We start from the raw sequence: 17,666 nt of genomic DNA, 5'->3' as shown, positions 1-17,666 counted from the left end.
GTTAAATATGATAACCGATAAGTAGAATGGGTGGATCGAATAAAAAGTTTAGAAATAATTGTTAGCGTTAGAGATAAAATATAAAGTTTATTAAATTATGTGTTTAATTTTATACATAACTTTAATAATATATAAATTTGTATCATGAGTAAAGTCAAGGCTTGTTTGCCTAAACAAGTTTATTTTTATGCTCGATCTCGTTTAAACTCGACTTGATTAAAGTTTTTTTACAGTCCGATCTCAAGCAACTTATCTCGTTACCACCCGTATGACACCCCAAAACAGCTGATAACAATACGTTGTATATCCATTTCTTACAAAATATATATATTCTAGATTTGAAAACATAATTAAGAGATATCCCAAAATAAATTCATTACAATTTAAGATTAGCTAAAATCTCATTGGAAGTTAGACAGATTCCAAAGGATTCCAACAAAATATTTTCCTCTAGAATCGATATGTATGCACGAATATATGTTATAAATAAAGCCTAGAGAGAGAATAATAATAATAATAATAATAATAATAATAATAATAACATAAAAAGAATAATATGAATTGGATATGTGTGGGCCAGTGGATCGAATCAAGATAAACCAAAAGAAGATATCACGAAATATTTGTGACTTTGTATTTGATCCTCTATATATATATATATATATATATTCTATTGTCCTCATATATATATGCTCACATTATAACATCATTTGTTTTAAAACTTGTACTATAAGTCTCAACTGATTATTTTGTTTTATCATTTCATATGTCAATGGAGTATTGTGAAGAAGATGTGCCTCATGTGCTAGCAGTCGATGATAATATCATCGATCGTAAGCTCCTTGAGAGGTTGCCTAAGACGTCGTCGTGTAGAGGTAATATGATTAGCATGCACGTATTAGTTTGTGTTTTTTTTGTTGGTTAATATTTATGTGATTATGTTATATTATATTATATTATATTATATTATATTAATATATAATTGACATTGGTTGTAGTGACAGTAGCTGAAAATGCAATAGAGCTTTGGAGTATTTAGGTTTGAAGGAAAATCAGCAACAGAGTCAGTTCAATGGCAAGGTAAGCACAAAGTTACGAGCTTAGGATCGAGCTTGAGATCGAACTTAAATGGGTCGGATTGGTCCCAACTCGTTTATTTACTTAAAAATCGAGCCGAGCTTTACTTGTGGTTTTTTTCTTTACAAATATTGTTTATCAAAGAGAAAAGTAAAATTTCTAACGTACAAAATTTATTATTAATAGAATTTAAAAGATTATGTTTATTACTTTTGTTGTTTTTTTCTTTTATAACTTTTTAAAAGCCAACTAGGCGAGCCGTGGCCAAGCTTGGCTTGAGCTCGACTCATTTGCTTTATCGAGTTGAAAAATCAAGCCCAAGCATGACTTGTTATAAGCTCAAGCCAGTTTGTTATTATATTTTATATTTTTTTTTACAAATATTGATATATTAATAACATAAATGTAATTCTTGATATACATCTAATACAAAATTTATATTTAAGAGAATTTATATCGACTAGCATTGCTATTGGTGGGATATACTGAGTACGATGTGATGATGATGATGATGATGATGATGATGAGAATTTATATCGACATGGCTATTATTTTTATCTTTTTTAAAAATTTTAATGCAACGAGCCGAGCTTGGCTGATCTTGGCTCAGGCTCGGTTCGTCTAAATACAAACTTTTTCAAAGCGAACTTTGAGCGAGCCGCTAACTTTTTTAACATCTCTCCGACATGTTTGTTTTGTAATTTGTAATTTTGTATTGGAAACCAGAAGAGTAAAAAATGTAATTGTGAATTGTGGCAGGGTGCAAAAGTAAATATGATAATTACAGATTACTGCATGCCAGGAATGACAGGATATGAACTTCTTCAGAAAATCAAGGTAATATTGTTATTATTGTAAATAATTTTTTTATCAAATATACGAAAAAAAATGTGTTTTAATAACTTTATTTGACAATTATAAACAGGAATCATCCATGTTGAAGGATGTTCCGGTGGTGATAATGTCTGCGGAGACATCCCGAATCGAATAAACGAGTAGGTTTCTTGTTTTCATTATTTTATAAAATGTTAATATGTTATAATAGTAACAATAATCTTGATAATATTAATAATATATTCTATTTGTTTATGAATGATTTAGATGTTTAGAGAAAGGAGCAGAAAGGTTCATTTTGAAGCCATTGAAGTTAGCAGATGTGAAGATGTTGAGATGCCAATTAACAAAATGTTTAAAGTTTATAAGGATATGATATGATGATTTGGGTGTAAATATTTTTCAGTTTATGTTGGTTGGGTTTTATTTTTATATTTATTTAAACTAGATCTTTGTTTAGCATTTTGTAAGACTATTATTTTAAATAGTTAATTAGTTATTGTTATAATTTTTTAACAATTTTTGCCCCCTCTTTTAAGTGTTGATAAATATGAATTGTATTGATCATATCCTTTATATTTATAATTAGTATGTAAATCACAAAACGGTATGCTTCTATTTTTATTTGGAATACGATACGATTATGACGTTTGAAGTTTAAACAATTTTAGACCCATATCAGGACATTATCCTTGAAGTTTAAACAAATATCACGCTCATTTTTTTGTTCAAATATTCGCGATTCTCACATAAATCTTCTATTCATTATAAAATCGTCTTTAAAGTCGAGTAATTAGCTTATTGTTGGAGCGGATTTTGTTTATAAATAAACATTAATTAAATAAATCTTTATGTAGTCGTTAATGTGGACAGGTTCATAGGATATTAATTGGTTTAAAAACATAACCATTAAATTTGAGATATTCGATTACATACATCTGCTCCGTCTAAAATACGGACATACATCATCCCAAAGCTTGTAAATCAAACCAATTATTTTATTTCATCACACCACAAAATATGTAACTTGACTTGAAACATGAAACTCATTATCTACATAATATCACACACGTGACGAATTAACATGTCACATTTCACACCTCCGCAACACCATAACAAAATAAGCATGTCGCATTTCACACCTCCGCAACACCATAACAAATTAACATGTCACATTTCACACCTTCCACAACACATCCTAATCGATGATAGTTTTGCCTTTATGTTCGTTGGCATTTACTAATTAGTATGATAAAAATGTTTTGTTACAAACAGTGGCGAAGATTGCTTAGGGCACGGGGTGGCCCCGGCTCCCCCTGTTTTTTATGCAGTAGTATAAATTTACCCGTTTTCGGCCGAAATTTTTTATACGTAATGTAAATATAGTCGTTTTCGGCCCAAATTTTTTATACGTAGTGTAAAATTTAGTCGTTTTCGGCCGAAATGTCTTATACGTAGTATAAAATTTAGCCGTTTTCGGGCAAAATTTTTATACGTAGTGTAAACGTAGCCCTTATTGGCCGAAAATTTGAGCCCAGCCACCTTCGTATGTGAAATTTTGTATACATTTTGAATCCACCCCCCCCCCCCCGTCTTATTTCAAGCTTTGCCACTTGTTACAAAATTTTGACACACTTAAATTTTTGTTAATTTGTTATAATACTCACAACATACAGTATATATGAATATTATCTAGACAAATTTTTACCATATCTTCTAATTCTATAACTAGCTATGTAATTAAAACAAAAAATTAGCTCGATTTGATCTCATTTGGTCACCCAAATCTTCATGATTCTTACATATATGTATTAGACTATATAATCATTAGGTATTATAAGTGTATATATTATAATAATATTTAAACCCTAATTATATTATAATGATATTCAAACCCTAATCATCTAAGGTGGACTCGTGGGCTTACGCTTATAATACCTAATGATTATATAGTCTAATAATATATTTGCTCCACTGTTTGATAACATAACCATTAAGATCCAAATGTCTAATTATTTCCACATTTACCAACACAACAACATCGTTTGTCTTAAAAGTAAAATCAAATAAAACATCCTTAACTTCTGCTAACACACAAACAATGAACATACATGGTTATTAGTACCGGTGATAATGTGGCGGTGGAGGAGGATAATGACGATCCAACCCGAAACAACGAAGAACCGGGTAACAAAAACACGAAATGCAACCGCCCAATATCGACGTCACCGTCATTAAAGGCCAGCAACAAAACGTGCATATATTATCATGTGGACCTTCATGATGATGGGGATAATAACCCAGAGGCGGTGGTGGAGGCGGACGGCCGTGGTTGTACATCTTCAATTCTCTCTTGTGTTGGTTAAACCTCAAGACTGTATATGAATTACAAAAAGTAATAAGTAAAGAGCAGATTTTACTCACTATTCGTTAACTAAGAATAACGTACAAGGACTGGCAAACGAGTCAGATATAGGTTCGGGTCACAAGTCAGAATGAGTTTGGGTTAGGATGGTTTAGTCAGAATTGGTCAACTCAAAAACAGTTATTTGGTACCGAGCCTGGAAGAATCGTTAAAATTTTTTAGGCCTTAATTAAAAGTGTTTTTATTGGGTTTAAACAATTAAAATTTTAAATTAGCTTATTTTGATTATAATTTGGGTTGTGCAAAAAAAATTATATAAAAATAGGTTTAAATGAGTTAAGTAATTGCGTTTAAACATTAAAAATACACATTTTTTTCCGATAAAATATATACTTTTTTCTAAAAAAAAAATTTGGGCCTACAAAATGATTGGGCCGGGGACCGTGGACCACTCTACACTAGGAAGGACTTGTCCAGTGCCACGTAGTAACCCGGCCATGGTGAGCGGTTAACCCAGCGTTTCCACAAAACTAACTAGCATCGTTTAATCACGTACCAGAGTCACATTACTGGCATTTTTAAGATTACGATTCCGTGTTACATGCGTACCAACACCTTACACGCACGTAAGTGCATAACAGTTATAGCATGTTAAAGCGGTTAGAATGAGCTGACCTCGTTTGAAAAATTACACCAACCTAGCCATTCTAACCGGTTTCATTAAAATGAGCTGACATGGGACACCCGTTAACCCAACGGTAACCCATATCAACTCAAAATATTTTGAAAACTACTAATATCAACACAGTTTTAAATGACTAGTCAAAATTAATAACTAGCATCAAGTTGATCAAATCAAAGCATCAAAATTAACATAAAGTAAAAAAACACAAAAACTTAATAAGAAACTTAACATAAATTTACTTAAAACTAATAACCGAAATCATCAACACCTAATTACAAAAATAAACAAAAACAAGTACTTACTGGTAAGTGTGTAGATCTTTTTTTAGGTTGCTTGAATCTATAGAGACGAAGAGTTGGTATAATAAATAATAAAACTTAAATGGGAAGCAAATGTTAGGATGATCAGCATGACCGTCTGGAATGTGATCTAGATTCATACGTGGCACCGATATCAGCCGTTGGATGGTTAGATTGTTACTCAGTAGTCATACGTGTTGATCATGTACAAAGGTTACCTCTACCCTTTTATTTGTTTGACTTTTGTAATATATAAAAAAGTGGTGTCTTTTTGTAATTCTATTTTTTATATAAATTTATATGGACTTTTATAGTTCACTGATGGATTTAGCAGCTACAATATCCTTCTTTCAACGTGTATTTTTGAAAGTTGGAAGGCTTAAAACACAACTTTAAATTATATTATAACTGGATTTTTTATGAAACACGGTTTAACTATCACGCTATAGTTTAACTAAAAAGAAAAAAATTGGCGATTGGTTGAGGTTCCATAGCCCACCCCCCCTAATTCTCTCCAACGCTCGTTGACGGGGTGGTGTGTCCAAGGACATTAAAGGCTTTGATTTGGCTTTGTCGCATGTGGGTTTAAATTGAATCAAAAAATGATGAATAATATTCAGATATATGGTCTACTGGTTAGCCTCATAAATGTAAGAAATATTACTATATCCTATATTCAAAGGAAAGAAATGAATTTGAAACATCTTCTGGCATCGAGGGAATTGCACGTATAGAGATTCAAATCGGCGACATGGGGACGATAAAAGGAAAGAGAGGGATGGGGTTTCTCTCGCTTTTGGCATAGTGGGCCCCTGGTGGGGTTTTTGATTCAAAAGAATAAATCAAGAAAATGATAAATCAAGTATGTATCAAAGTTTCTCATAATAGCTAATATCGCCCACAACAGGTGATCTAAAAAATATAGTATTATTAAGGCGTATAATAAAATCAACATCAAAGTCGCACCATCCAGAAAAAAAAAACTTAATTCTAAAAAGTATGGCTTGCAATTCTTGATTTGTATTTAAGAGATAATAAAGGAGTTTAATAAAATACACAAGTAATTTTATATAATTTTATAACTAAAGTTAGTAAACGAGTCTTCATAATTTCTCCTAGGTACATGAAACATACAGCTTTGTTATAAGCATGAGACGTAACCCGTATTCATGTAGAATAGTTGTGTTACGTTGAGATCGTGGTGTTTGGTTTTAACACATTCAACTTATATTTGTCAGTTTCACAGCAAACATCTTTTAACTGCTCGCATAAAATAATTCCGATTTTCAAATCGTGAAGTTAATGAAAGAAAACAATGCAAGGATACACACATTATTTTCCACAAATATACAACTATGCAAAACCTAAATGTTCAAATAAATTTCAACTATAGATAAAAGTATCACTTTCCTGTCTCAAAACTTCTGAGTCGAAGACGCCCGGTTTATCCTCTGCGCTCCCAATTTCAGACCAGTAGGTTTAGACCCCCGGCCTCGACCAGCTGATAAAGGCTTAGCCCTAGTGGTTGGTTGAGGTGCTGCAATAGCAGCCCATGGATCATCATCATCAATAGTAGTAGCACTCGCGTTCCCATTTAGAGGCTTTGCATCCACTTTTGGAGGCGGGGCGGCAATTGAACCCCATAAATCATCATCTGCATCTTTCCCGACATTTGATGAAGACCTCGGCCGTGGAATTGAAGCTGTTGCAAAAATAATTAAATAAATTAATATTAATAATAATAATAACAATAAAAATAATAATTGTGGTTTTTGTTTGTAAGTTATGAAGGACAATTATGGTTTTGATAATATTATTAGCATTACCTGGTGGCTTTGACTGTATGACGGGCCGTTTTTTAGCAGCTTGAATGTTGGCAAGGGCGGGTGCAGGCTTTTCGTCTTCCAGTGGTAACATATCATCCCACCCGTCTTTTTCACTTTCGTGATCTTGAATGCCATTCTCAAGTTCACCCCAACCGTCGGTTGAGGTAGGTGAAGCGGGTGCCGGTTGATCATCCGTGTCTTGATAAACAGTATCAATACCTGAACTTGCCCTACTCACTAGTGCTGTAGTTTGGATATCTGATACAACTGTAATAATCATCATGAAAGAAACCAGTAATCGGTCTTTATGAAAAAAAAAATATGGCATGAAAAGTAAAGAAACAAAATCATGACACGGAATGTTACCCGAGCTGGCACTGGAGGCAGCGGAAACAAGAGGTGAGGTTGATTTTGGGGGTGCGTGTGCAGCTTGTTCAGACGGTTTGCCTTTCATTGTCAAAGAGCTCATAGCCCATCTGCGTAAGGTAATATTTGAAGTTTTAGAAATTAAACAAATATTCTTGATTTATGTAAAAAACTAAAAATAGGCGTACGGCGTACCCTAGTATACTGGCATTTCCTGGAAGTGATGTACTTCCTGAAGCTGAAGCCTCGGTGCCATCCCCAGCGTATGCCTACAACATATCCGACACGTCGTTTAATTATTTATGCAAGTACTTTAAAACATGAGGAACTTATAAGAGACATACTTCACATGATTCAATGTTGAACATATACAAACCTTTTCATGGTACTGCTTAACTATCTGCAAAAACTGTTCAACTGCTTGAAAGGCCTTTGTTCTAACGTCACTGCAGCACAGAGGCAAAACAAATTAGTCATTTCCAACAGATGTTACACTAAAATACATGTTTTTCCGTTTTTTTCCTTTCCAAAAATAGCCATGATAAAAGAACTATAGCTACAAATTTTGATAACAAAAGCCCAAAACTAGAAAAATATAAGATTATATGATCATAAGATATTGCACATGCACTCATGCAGATGAATAAATACGCCTACTAAAGTAAGAATAATAACCTGTCAGGATCAATAGTAAGCACAACAACGTTTGGCAGTATACGAGCTGCGATCTCTTGGGCATCATAATAAGAACTGGTTGCACAAAGAGCCATTATACCTGCCACAACAGAACTAATGTTCATTTATAACCATTAAGGAAAAGATGAGAGCATAAAAAGGTTTCTAGAAATCAGACTGTCAGCTGTTTCAGCAAAATAATCAGAAAATAGAAGTTAACGATTTCACCTGCTCCTCGTGCTGAAGAAAATGTATCATGCAAAGCACGAACCGTGAACGCATTGATCAGAACTCTCTTTCGTGTCTGCAATGAACCATAAATGGATTCATTTCCAGTTATTTTACTTATCAAGTGTGCTTAAAAAGGATGGAAAAGAATGCAAACAAGTTTACTAACCCCTTCATTAAGGTGACTGGCAATATTCCCAAGTAGGATTGTCGTATTTGTTCTGATTGCTGGTTCCTCATCCACCTTCAGTCATTAAAAGAAACATAAAAAAACAGAGGAAAGTAACATGCTGAATAAATGGACATAATTACTAAAAGAAATGCTATTATTAAGATGAGAACAATATCAGCAAAATAAGAGTGTTACCTGGAGCTTTGAAAGATATTTTAAAAGTGAACCAGACAAAGTACGTTGAGACAACTGCAAGTTAATAGTAAAAACATACATTTAGTAAGACACTTAACAAAACAAGATCAGATACACACACAGAGAGAGATGAAAATACCTTTGGAGCAAGAACAAGCATGGATTTAAGAGTCAACTCACGCAGAAAAGCAGACATATCTGAAAAACCGGTAACGACATGTGGATAGACCTAATCACAAGCAATAACAGTTAATATAACGAAAACAGGGTGAGATCATTCAGCTTTTTGCCAGTGAATATGTACAGCTAGAATAACTAACTCTTACTTGCTCATCAACAACTTGAGCTGAAAAAGACTCCCCATACTGATCAATATGCTGCAGGAGACCAACTCGTATAGCTCGATCATTGGAAGCAAAAAGTTTCACAATAGTTGGTAGGACCTACATTAATAACCAAAATTCAAGATAATCAATATATAAAAACAATCACTGAAACATGTCATAACGTCAAACACCAAGTGTAACAGAAGACAACCTTTTTATTGAAGTCCTATGATGGAAGCCAAGCACCCAATTTTAAAAATGCAGTCAAAGCAGGCGCAGCAGCTGAGCCAAATTCTAAGGCAGAAGCTAGCAAAGGAAGTAACTGCCAACCCAAAAGATAAACACCATATTGACAGATGACATTGCAGTGTTGTAGTAAAACATTATAGCACTAATTATTATACACAATACCTTCTTAAGAACAATTTCACGAGGTAGCTGCTCTGCTAGAGTTGGAAGCTTGCGGAAGAATGTATCCTTCTCGACACTGTCCTTTAAATTAAGTATTTCCATAAAATGAATCGTATCCACCAACTTGTTCTGGAAATACTCTGCCATAACAAGTTTGAAATTTAGGTATCATATATTTACAATCTATAGTCTGAATAATAACTTTTTATTTACAATAAGTAGAAGTTAAAGATGAGCAATATAACTAACCACAGTTCTCAGCAAGCTTTGATGAATTCAACCTGCGAGAAGGCATAGAACTCAAGAGTCGCTGATAATCTGGAAGTAGAGACTGTGAGACAGGAAATAGGGAGACCAAGATGAAAATGAATATTCAAATTGCCAAAAAAAACTTAAAACAGACAAGGTGTAAGCAAACACAGACTCATAGTGTCACGTTCCATATACATTCAACATAACTAGAAACATAAATGACATTTCACAGGAAGAAGAGAGCATCTAAATGTTACTCTCATCAACGATGATGGCATACTGACCTTTGGTATTGAACCTGTATTCCTCAGCTCCTCAGTCTTGCTCAGTTTCGAACCCGTAAAAATCTCATACATGAGACAGCCTGGCAACAAATCCCACATCAATAGTAAATTATATGCGCATATAACTCATTTTCCAATAATATACTCAAAAATTTATATCTCCCATATAACCAATCAACCCAACAAGAGGTGGCAATAAGTTCAGAAAAAGAAAGTCATCTTTAAATAAGAAATGAGGCAATTAAAGCATACCTAAACCCCAAGAATCAATTGCCCACGGTGGAGATTTCCTGATTGTTGCCCAGTCTGATTTTGCCAACTCCATTGGTTTGTATTGTGAGCCAACAATCCATTCATATTGCTGGATTCACAAATGAAATATGGTTCAGAAATCAGAATACAAAGTATGCATTTTGCTATGCTCTATTTCCCCATAAAAAAGGGAGCTGAAAAGCTCATCTAAATAAGGAGAAAAGACCCACTTCCACTTTAAGCAGGATGCTTCTAAAAGGTATTTTACATTGTGTTATGTTGTATTTTAAAACAAGGATTCCATCACACAAAGCAATGCATATGTAGATGATGAATATATGTGAGTCAAGGCATACCAACATAGGTCCTGTAGAGACTTCATTGTTCCCATCAAACTCTGAAAGAGCATCAAAAGCATGCAACTTCCAGTCTAAAGTTGGAGTAACCACCACACTTTCCAGACAAACATTACCATGCACCTAGATGAAACAGGAAATGAGAGAGGCATCAATTCTTCAAGCATCTTAAACAATGTTTTTGAAAGAAACCATAAAGTTCCAAACAACTTAGAGTCTTAGACTATGTCCATATCTTGATTAAATTTTAAAATGCAGGGACTTCTATGTATGTTGAAACAAACAAAAGCATGCCATCCTTTACAACGGAAAAAAAAACTACGCATATCCCACTAAGCTGACATCATGAAGCATCAATCTGGCAACCTGTTTAAAATAGCATTAAGAATAACCATACTTACAAGTTTGCAATCATTATTAAGAAAGCTCACAGCCTTTGCTATGCGATACAGGCCCCAAGCATAATATTCATTCCTGTTGTAAAAAAACAGTAAAATGAGAGGCAGTAAATTTAGAGACAGTCAGACAGCTGAAAGCACAACAATAGCAGAGGCCATAAAAAGACATAAAGATGACTAAGAAGATGTAATAGGAGTCTAGCCTATGACAGATATGTGCTTTGGATAGCACAACTGAGTGGTTAGGTTTCATGTGAGCAAGTTCAGTAACTGACTATATTTAAAGTAGATTAAACCTAACCACAGTCAAAAGATGACAGAAGTACAGAACATAGAGTCATAGATGAATAACTGAATATGAACACAAGAGGCAACATGTGAGCATCTGCAACAATTCATATCAGATGAAATTGATGGCTTAATTACTATATTTGTTAGGAACAAAGCGGCGCGCGGAAGCGAAACAGCACACACATGCACAACGATAAACACACATAAACGAAAATATAAACGACACAAGAATTTAACGTGGTTCGGTCCCCGCGAGGGGACCTACGTCCACGGGCTGCAACTAGGTTTTCTTATTAGCTCAGAACCAAGATTACAATTACATGATGGGATATATATAATAAACAAGATTAGGGTTAAACATAATTAGGAGCCAAAACCGGGCCTTCTAATAAAACCGGCCCAAAGGCCTTCATAACCCAACAATCTCCCACTTGAAGGCCTTGCGATAAATTCCAGCCTGCCATCCAAGTAAATATAACAATCTCATTCATCCAGTAACTCTAGTAATCTTCAGTAATAGAAATCAACCAAGCCTCCAGTTCCAAGAACAAGCTAAAACTTCAACAAAAGAAGTTCTCCAAGCCTCCAGTTCTCTAGGAACAAACTAAGATTTCTACCAATCCACACCAGTTGCAGCGCCCCTTCCCATCAGTTACCTGAAAGGCCCATTGAAGCTCCCGAGAGCTCCAATCCGGTCATCACAGACCCAGCCATGACAAAACCCGCCAATGGCTCATCCTCAATCTTAACCGGCCCTCACTTACTCACACTACCGGCTCCAAAGACTTCCAGAGGATAATCACTCTCCAAAAATCAGCAGACTATACCAGGAGAGATTTTCACATTCGGATTTCCCAGTCTTCCGAACTCAACGTCCCTTTGGAAACAAACCTAGAACACACCGCGTGCTCCCACTGTTACCAAAACCCCGAACATGTTCAGACCTCCGAATACGCTCAAGCTAACATCACTGTGGCTCCAGGCTTCATGTCTGCAAACTGAAACCCCTTAGCTCTACCCGATTCAGCGAGCCAAGACCTTATAACTCGGAAGTTGGTTCACTTCTTCCGACGATACAGAGACCGTATCTTCCAAAAGTCTTTAACTAAAAGATTCAACAAATGTTTCATTGAAGTGAGTAACAAGAAATAAAGCAAACTAGAATCTTGAACCCAAGAGTCTTCACCGCCTTCACTGAGTCTCAATGCATCAACCCCAGATACATTCTCAAAAGCAGAATTCCAAACCTTTCGACATCGACTCTTAAAATGTCTCACCTCTACGCAACCTACCAAGTCGACTATGCCCAGCTCCCACTGTTCCTGTTATCCCAACCCATGCCACACCAACACTCCATGAGATGAACCCCACTCGTACTATCCCGGCAAATAACTTTACCCAACACGAGATTATGAACCTCTCAAATGGTGTACCACTGATCACCACCAAACAAGATATAACTTCACAATTCCAAACGAACAAGAAGTAATAATCACAGTTTCGAACCAGCTAACAGGCAAACAGCTATAACAACAGTAGAACTTTCATGAAATCAAGCGGTACCAAGGGTTCTATGACCGTACACACGATCAGTTAACTCAAACCCTAACCGAAAGATCATCCAAACGAGCAATAGTTAACATGACTTGCCACTAACCTCATTTTTTTTTTTCACTTATGCCGTCACCAGCACACCCGCTGGTTCCATTTTCTCCAAGTTTATCCATCACCAGTACTATATCCAAGTTCACATGACAAACCAATCAACCAAAATCCAAACCGTCAAACATTCCGATCATAACCACCTCGTCTTCAGTTATAACAATAACAAACGAGAACAAATCGAAAACAGTGAACAGACACAACAAGGGCACGGGCCTAAACTTGACGATTGTTCAACAGAACACTGCCAAATAAACCGATTTGCTCTTGCAATAACCGATAAATCAACTAACTGTAAATAAACTATATAAAGTTACCTCAGACTAATCTCTTGCAAACAAATCTGAACCCGAACCTAAATGGTCTTCACAAAACCCGGTTCCCTGAAGCCGAGCAACCTCCAAAGAAAAACCCTAAAACCCGAAACACCCGACCCGGTGCTTCACCTGCAACGCCCGAGTGAAACCTGCAACTCCAAGAAGTCCAAAACAGGAATTCTAATTGCAAAATCACCCGGAAAACCGTCCCAAACAGCCCTGAAAAACAGCCCCGAACAGCCCTGTTAACCAGAAAAACGAAGATCTCTGACAATACTGTTCACCGCCGGAATCACTGTTCACGGCCGGAAACACTGTTCATGCCGGATACTGTTCACCGCGGCACTGTAGCGGCGCACTGTAGCAGCCCTTCTCAAACCAGCCTCTTCTACCTTTTTTTTTTTTTCCGATCGATACCCGTGCAAAACCGTGTGTAAACAACGAGCCAAAGCTCTGATACCACTTGTTAGGAACAAAGCGGCGCGCGGAAGCGAAACAGCACACACATGCACAACGATAAACACACATAAACGAAAATATAAACGACACAAGAATTTAACGTGGTTCGGTCCCCGCGAGGGGACCTACGTCCACGGGCTGCAACTAGGTTTTCTTATTAGCTCAGAACCAAGATTACAATTACATGATGGGATATATATAATAAACAAGATTAGGGTTAAACATAATTAGGAGCCAAAACCGGGCCTTCTAATAAAACCGGCCCAAAGGCCTTCATAACCCAACAATATTCGTGGTAGACCTCAAATGTTATTGTTCCGATCCTCCCCTTAAGGCTATATAACTATAAAGCTATTATATGTCTATATTAAGCAAAATAAAATAATACAAGAGCGTTAACAACACTATCATATAATAATCCACACTGCACCTTACAAAGAGAAGATTTAAAATAAAGAAAAAATTGAAAAAGATGTAATCTATCCAAACTATCAAAAATTAAAATGAGGTGAACCAATCCTAGGACTTAAGAGCAAGAGTAAAGATACAAAAACCAAGAATCCAGCCGAAAAATGAGACTGTACCTTTGTGTGCCTTTTAATCCTAATTCCTTAATCTTTTCCGCCAGTGGCATACAGGTTCAGTCACAATATAAATAACAACCTTTGTGGATGACCCATCAGATATCTCGGTCTCGGTACTATGAAGAAATGACAATATATTTGGGTGCCTGACCTGAAATATAAAAAAGTTTTACATGTTTGCTTAGACAAACAGAAAACAATTACAAGAGTTGCAATGAAAGTATTCAGCCCCCACCCACCATTTTCAACAATAGATTTTCAGTGATTATAAAAAAAACAAAGCTCGACTGTGAATTGCAAAATTTTTATAATTTGACACAAAGATACAAACCAAACACTCCAGATTAAAAGCAAATTTGAAATAATGATACATGAAAGAAAAACACATTGATGCAGTTGAAATGATTAGAAATTCATATATACACCTCCATAATGATGACGAAGATATAAGGAACTTGATATTGGACTTTTATGTTGGAGCGAAAATATGATAACTCATCATATTACCCAGTGAACCTCAAAAATAGATCTCGAGTTCAAATGAACATGAAAAAAATACTATATGATTGCACCATGGGTGTCAAATTACCAAAATATCAAAAATTCTCAAGAAAAAATGATTAATTAACATTATCTTTAATGACCTCAAAATTATAATAGCATTACTGATAAGAGTTAACAATGAATGAATGAAACTCTATCATATAGCAGATATGACTCCCAGAAAAGGTTCAAGCCCAACTACGAGCCAACACAAATTTCACAAAAAATAACTTGTGACAGGTAACTTACTGTTCGAAGCCGTTTGACACCATTACGTGCAGCAGCTAAATGCCCGTCATTGGCACTGCTTCCTGTAATAGAAAATATTGATACTGGTGATCCATCATCCTGAAGAAACGAACACCAAACAATAACATTAGAATACATGCTTATGTTATGATCTAAATCAGTTAATCTCATTCATATCAGTGTGCCAACTGTCAGTCAATAAATATGTTTGACAAGTTCAATCGATTTGTAGTTTAGTGAAATTAAATGAAGTTTTACTGTTTACTCCTTCAGTGATTGTGAACTTATCAGTTATAAGTAGAATGGCCAAATGAGTGGAATGTTCTTTTCAGTTGGTATTTAGTAAAGCCAGGTAACTAGTGGGACATGACAGAACTATCTTAAAAAGATGAAAGTAGATTATTTTGTCTTAAACAGCATTAGAATGCTTATACATGTTACTTACATAAACTCAATGCTTAAGAAACTCCATAAACCTACACACTATGTCCTAAACAGCATTATAAAACTTTATTATATACTACCACCAAACCCCTAAGAAACTTTCAAATCTCACATTCGTAATGTAACATCATGTCCCTCGTACCACCAATAATGTCCGCTTTGCACCGGGGCCCACTAGACTGCCATCCAAAAACTCACGAATTTGTCATTGGCTGCCCTGGTGGAGACTTCCCAGGAGGTCAACTATCCTGATACTACTCCTACCTAAGCATGCTTAGCTGTGAATTTTTCATATGCTCCTCAACCAACTCGTTAGGATTTGAAGCGGAGTTACATATATGTTCAGAATTCTGATCCAGTCCATAATATATGCTAATCCTATAGAACTTCTGCCCCAGATCCATGCTCGAGAGGAGATCCAAATGCACAAGTAGCATATCAATAGAAATTATATAATCTTAATATACTATCATGATTCCTTGTTCCTACTATCTTACGATCTATTCGAGCTACTTAAAAACATAATTATGCAAAAACTTTCTAATCAGTAATCACAAATTTTTTTTATCAGCCAGCACCTGACTCCAGAAACAGCTGTGCAGTCATATATCATAAAAGCAAAAACCTAACCCTAACTAACCACACTCCCTTAATCCTACTAAACTAACACCTTACTCCACAAACCTACACACTTAACACTACACGGCTTCAATCCAAATCAAGAAATTCAACAAGAATTTCAGCAACACAATTAAATCTGTTACGCAACACAAACACACAACAACCAGTACTGCAACCGATACACGTAATACCATATACACATCCACAATTACACACATACAGATCAACAGATTCAATAATAACTTCAGCCGCACAATTCAATCTAAGCCAGATCCTGATTCCTGACTACAGCAACAGCTACACTAACATAAATCATAAAAAAAAACATAACCCCAACTTATCACCTCACTCCACAAACCTACAGACTAAACATTACACAGATTCAATACATATCAACAAATTCAACAATAATTTTCAGCAACACGATTAATATACAAAAATTCATATACGCATCATGATTCCTTGAACCTGATCTATTCGAGCTACTAAAAAACAAAATTATACAAAAAACTTTTTAATCAGTAATCACATATTTCCTATCACTAATTTCAATCTAATCCAACACCTAACTCCAAAATCAACTGCACTAACATAAGTCATAACCTAACCCTAACTAATCACCTTACTCCACAAACCTCCACAACAAACACTACATTGACTCATCACAGATCAACCAATTCAACAATTTCCGCAACACGATTAACTCGGTTACGCAACACAAGAATCAGAAGTGCAATTGATATTCCAATTTTCATATATAACCTTAACATCTTATCATGCTTCCTTGATACTATCATAAAAGTTGAATCTAATCCAGCACCTAACTCCAAAATCAGCTGCACTAACCTAACCCTAACTAATCACAGCACCTTAATCCTACTAAATTATCATCACAGTCACACCAAACACTAGACGGATTCAATACAAATGAACGAATTGAATAATAATTGATTTCAACCGTTACGCAATGAATATACGTAGTTTGATATACAGATCATATGAATATAAACAGATTTTACTTTAGATGTGCCGCGAGAGTGCGTCCAGGAGCCCCAAGCGGATGAATAGGGTTCGCCGATGGTGTACGGCAAATCCTTCACTCCGGCACCAGATCCAGACACCACATCCTTCAGGAATTTAAACATTTACACTGATTCGATTCGATGGATCTGAAGTTGTAAGATTGATTCGTTACGGAGAGAGCAGACACCAGGAGGAAGTGGAGACGAAATGGAATGGAGATCGTATTATTATTATTGTTGTTATTATTATTATTATTATTATTATTATTATTATTCTATCAGTAATAATTTAGTTTTCGGTTAAACTGGTACTCGTTAGATTTCACTTTCATCACTATGTCTACGTAACAGTGACAATGACGTTAGAGGTGTACAAATTGCTTTAAAACTCAAAACTAGTTCGGTTTAGTGAATAAAAGCTAAAACCGGTTTATGATCCATTTCGGTTCGTACTGAAACCAGTACTTGATCAG

General features: G+C 35.4%; 2 pseudogenes across 2 annotated transcripts; one reads left to right on the top strand and one right to left on the bottom strand.

Moving 5' to 3' along the window:
* The first annotated feature begins 737 nt into the window (after window positions 1-737).
* On the top strand, window positions 738-2,323 carry LOC143549676 (two-component response regulator ARR17-like; annotated as a pseudogene). Its single transcript, XR_013138172.1, has 5 exons — window positions 738-849; window positions 1,023-1,080; window positions 1,837-1,914; window positions 2,003-2,072; window positions 2,179-2,323. The product of XR_013138172.1 is annotated as a two-component response regulator ARR17-like (transcript).
* A 4,175-nt stretch (window positions 2,324-6,498) lies between these two features.
* LOC143549683 (uncharacterized) lies at window positions 6,499-17,335 on the bottom strand (annotated as a pseudogene). The gene is made up of 21 exons (XR_013138174.1): window positions 17,191-17,335; window positions 15,107-15,205; window positions 14,315-14,465; window positions 11,005-11,077; window positions 10,604-10,726; window positions 10,248-10,356; window positions 9,996-10,075; window positions 9,709-9,790; window positions 9,460-9,599; window positions 9,260-9,370; window positions 9,049-9,165; window positions 8,862-8,951; window positions 8,723-8,776; window positions 8,525-8,599; window positions 8,356-8,431; window positions 8,128-8,227; window positions 7,829-7,898; window positions 7,648-7,721; window positions 7,453-7,562; window positions 7,087-7,353; window positions 6,499-6,962 (listed from the first exon to the last, which is right to left on the bottom strand). The product of XR_013138174.1 is annotated as an uncharacterized LOC143549683 (transcript).
* Between the last annotated feature and the right edge of the window lie 331 nt (window positions 17,336-17,666).

This window comes from Bidens hawaiensis, unplaced genomic scaffold (genome assembly GCF_021521415.1).
Source record: "Bidens hawaiensis isolate Kalapana, Puna unplaced genomic scaffold, B.hawaiensis_p1.1 tig00015748_1, whole genome shotgun sequence".
In the NCBI taxonomy this organism is placed as follows: Eukaryota; Viridiplantae; Streptophyta; class Magnoliopsida; order Asterales; family Asteraceae; genus Bidens; species Bidens hawaiensis.
Note: the sequence above shows the minus strand (reverse complement) of the source record. Positions and strands in the feature narration are given on the sequence as shown.